The sequence below is a fragment of the Uranotaenia lowii genome, chromosome 3 (assembly GCF_029784155.1).
Source record: "Uranotaenia lowii strain MFRU-FL chromosome 3, ASM2978415v1, whole genome shotgun sequence".
Classification (NCBI taxonomy): Eukaryota; Metazoa; Arthropoda; class Insecta; order Diptera; family Culicidae; genus Uranotaenia; species Uranotaenia lowii.
The window spans coordinates 48,497,840-48,501,544 of NC_073693.1; the positions used below are offsets into that span (position 1 = coordinate 48,497,840).

General features: G+C 34.7%; 1 long non-coding RNA gene across 1 annotated transcript; it reads left to right on the forward strand.

Annotated features, from left to right (window-relative positions):
* The first annotated feature begins 1,643 nt into the window (after positions 1–1,643).
* Positions 1,644–2,713, forward strand: LOC129751727 (uncharacterized). The gene is made up of 3 exons (XR_008738784.1): positions 1,644–1,983; positions 2,174–2,420; positions 2,575–2,713. It is a non-coding gene; the product is annotated as an uncharacterized LOC129751727 (long non-coding RNA).
* Positions 2,714–3,705: the final 992 nt, after the last annotated feature.

Below are 3,705 nucleotides of genomic sequence, written 5' to 3' on the forward strand. Positions count from 1 at the left end.
TCAAAATTTGATTTCATTTCATGTCATTCAATGATTTTCTTCAAAAGAAGACCAAATAAAGAAACCACTCACCTTGTCAAGTGACGACTCGAAATTCTTCTCTCTAGTGCCAAAAAGTCAAATTCTCCACAACAGTGGGTGTCTTTCACTAGCACCATTTTCAGTACGATAAAGTCTGACACTTTGCTATATTTTTCAAATTTGAGCAATTTCAATAAACATATCATTTACGTTTATTGAAATTGCTTAAATTTGGAAAATACAGAAAATGATAAGCATTTATGGACTGGACTAGAATGGACTAGAATTCAGTGGTACTAGCAGAAGTTCGATTTACACTAACAACACATTTCACACATTGCTGCATGAAATTTCAAACATTATCGAGATAAATAGACCAACACATTAAATGTGTATAGGTACTGCTGCACATTAAAGCAGAATATCTCTCAAGGAAACGAAATGTGGATATGGAATGTGGATATGGAATAGGAAAATGTGTTAAAATGGCACAACAGTTCAATTTGAATAAACGGGAGGTGATAGTTAAACATTTCAATAATTTGGAAGTTAAGCAACATGATCGGTTTTTGACAAAATAAAAAATTTCATTTTCGTCCGAGGCTATGCTTAGTTCCAAAAAAATAGGAAACCTCTTTGGCCGAATTTGTTATGATATCTAGCGTAACATTTCAAAAGGGCGAAACTGTCAAATGTAAACAAATCGAGTTAACGGTCATTCCGGATGCACGCGGTTGCACTTTACCTATCAAACGCGGTTTCATCTTAAAATTACTTAAAACTTTCAAATTATTGATAAAATTCTATTGGGCGAAACTTCCTGTTGATGCATTTTCGTTAGAACGTGAAGTTACGCCTATTCAAAATGCAGGGCCAATAGGCGTAACTGAGTTGACCGTGTGTGACAAAACGGCCTAATTAGTTTTTGCGTGTAGGGCGAATGGGCGAAACTTCAAAACCAAAACAAAGACAGCCGATCAATTGGGTGAAACTTGCAGGCGTAACTAAAATCGAAAACAATAAAAGGGCGAAACTCGAAAATCTCTTAAATTAAGTGAAAAAAGGTCAATTTCTTGATATCCATCGAACAATAAGTGAATATAATGCACATTTTTTGATTTTGTTGAACAAAAAGTGATCGATTTTTTAAATAGGATTTGAAAAGATGTTCCGAATTTTCAAACGCGTTTTTCTCGTTTCGAGCTAACTGTGAAATGTTACGCTAGATATGTTTTAGCAAATATTTTTATTTCGTAATTCTTTGACCATTGTGTATTTTTAAATCAATTGTTACATCACCAAGTTTAGATCTTGAAAACTAAGCACTGAATATGTAAGGTAAGGAAAACTATTTCAAGTTTATTTTCTGTACAACCTGAAATGCGCGGTAGGTACCCTATAATATATATACAGTGACAACTCACGGATATATTGGCGCAGTCACCGATCCACTTGTGAGTGAATGTTTGTTTTTAAAATCTAGTACAACGAGCATGAAAATTTGGGTGCAAATTGTTTTGAAAAAAGAACAAAGTATTCGTCGTGTTCCGTGTTCCGATCAACATCCACCCGATTCCGCAGGTTTGTTGGATAATGAATAACAAATTGATACATTGGTAAGTTTGCATTCAAATATTTTTAAATAAACAATTCTAAATCCCTTTTTTTAATTTCCCTATTAGGTTCAAACCGTCCTGCTGGAGGCGTCCCGAACCGTGGTTTGTACAAAACAGAGTAACCCGGGGACCAGGCATGGCACCCAGAAGTAGAATAATCGATCGGTGCCCCACAGACCGAAACGATTTCAAGTATCCGGTTATCCCAAGACAAGTGCCGACGTGTCCTGGAAACATAACCACAATCATTAAGTAGCGGCTCCCAGCAGAGGCAAGAGCTACGGGAAATTCGAAAAATCTTCTGCTGATCCGTAAATTGTAATGAAGCAGTGGGATCAAGAATCTGGTGAGTTTTTTTCAGATGAAATATATTATCAATAATATCTAAGAACCAGACAACATTAATTAATTGCAATTAATGATCCGTTAACCGGAACGCCGACAGAACCGAATCATTGCATGAAATCGCGTTAAATGTCGCTTGATTCGAATTGAATTTGGTTTTATATTCCTTAAATTGTCTTCTCTAATTACAGATTTTGAAATCTTATTTCGTAATCGAACTGAGGAGGACACTCAGTGTAGTATCCGGAGGCACAACACAGACGCTTACCTGGCTAGGTGTAGCAGGATCGGTCACACACAGGATGTGAAAAGACCCGGAATATTCCTCCTTTACTTGTAAGCTGTCTTTGGATTCCTTGATCACTGGTTCTTCGGACGACTCTACAATCTGAGCTCAATTATTTCCTTCAATTGACAACGGAGATTCCGAAGCGAAAGGTACTAGAAGGTGCATGCATTCGACTCATTTTTATAGTATGCTTTTTAAATTACTTCTTATTGATTTCGGATTTGCAAACGTACAATTATTTTTGTTTCATCTTTTATTTTGATGTCTATTTAAAAAAAACTAATCTTATTTTTTCAATTTTAGCATTTCTGGCGAATATGTTCAGCTGACAGAGTCGATTTAAAATGGTCAGATTCATCGGTGTTGAAGATCTCAGCATGTACGGCGAAATAATATTGGATCTGGACAGCATTCCCTCCACAATACATTAATTGGATTTTACTAACAGTAGGTATTCACTTATTCGATATTCCTGTGTATAGGCGTAAACTTATAGGATTTTTTCATTGTTATTTTAACCATTGTAAGGTTTAAAAAAAAATAATAGCCTGTCAGGAATTGGAGGTTTCGTTTCGATAATAGATGATATTTCCGCTAGCTAGTTTTTTTTTCTATAAATGTTGATAGATATTTTATAGGTCAATTTCAAATCGTGTGTATCATGAATATTGAAACAATTGTGAAAAAAATCTCAATTTTCTCTTTTTTTTGTAAATTCTTTATTTGAAACGGCTCATACCTTCAGGCTTAAGGAGCCAAACTCGTTTTGTTTGATATTTTATCTTTGTAACTGTGATATTTAAAATTAAAATTTATTTGAAAAGACTTTCACTTTGATCATTTGTAATTTAAAACCGTTTATTATGTTTTTGAATAAATTTACCATAAAAATAACCATATTGGGGTTTGATACTTCATACTGCATAAGGAAACTTTTGAAAACTGCTCCAAAATACGTAAATTTTAATGAAATATGTCTTTTTATCATTTTTTTTTTTCAAATATAACGAAGTAAATCATTTTCACCCACTGGTACCTTAATGCGCAACTACCCACTTTTAGGTTGTTGCGCTTTAAGTCACCAGTGGGTTCCTGCACTGAAGTGGCGTTTTACGTCAAAAGTATTCAAAAGGGGGTAGTTTTTGGTGTCCGTGTCTGTTTACTCCACAGGTTTTGCCAAGAAACCAGTTTAGCCCAAAATATCATGGGATTTCGGAGCTGTACTTGTTAAGGTAAGTTGGAAGTATTTACTCTTATAAATTTATGTATATAGCGTTTAATTAATTCAAAATATAATTTTGTTCTTTTTTCTCCAGCCACACATTTTTTTATTGAATCACAGACCTGACTTAGTTCGAAGCAATCCCAGTTTTGTCGGCCACTCGAAAATGCGGCAAGCAGCTGGTACAAGTGATGGATTATCATCAATAGTGA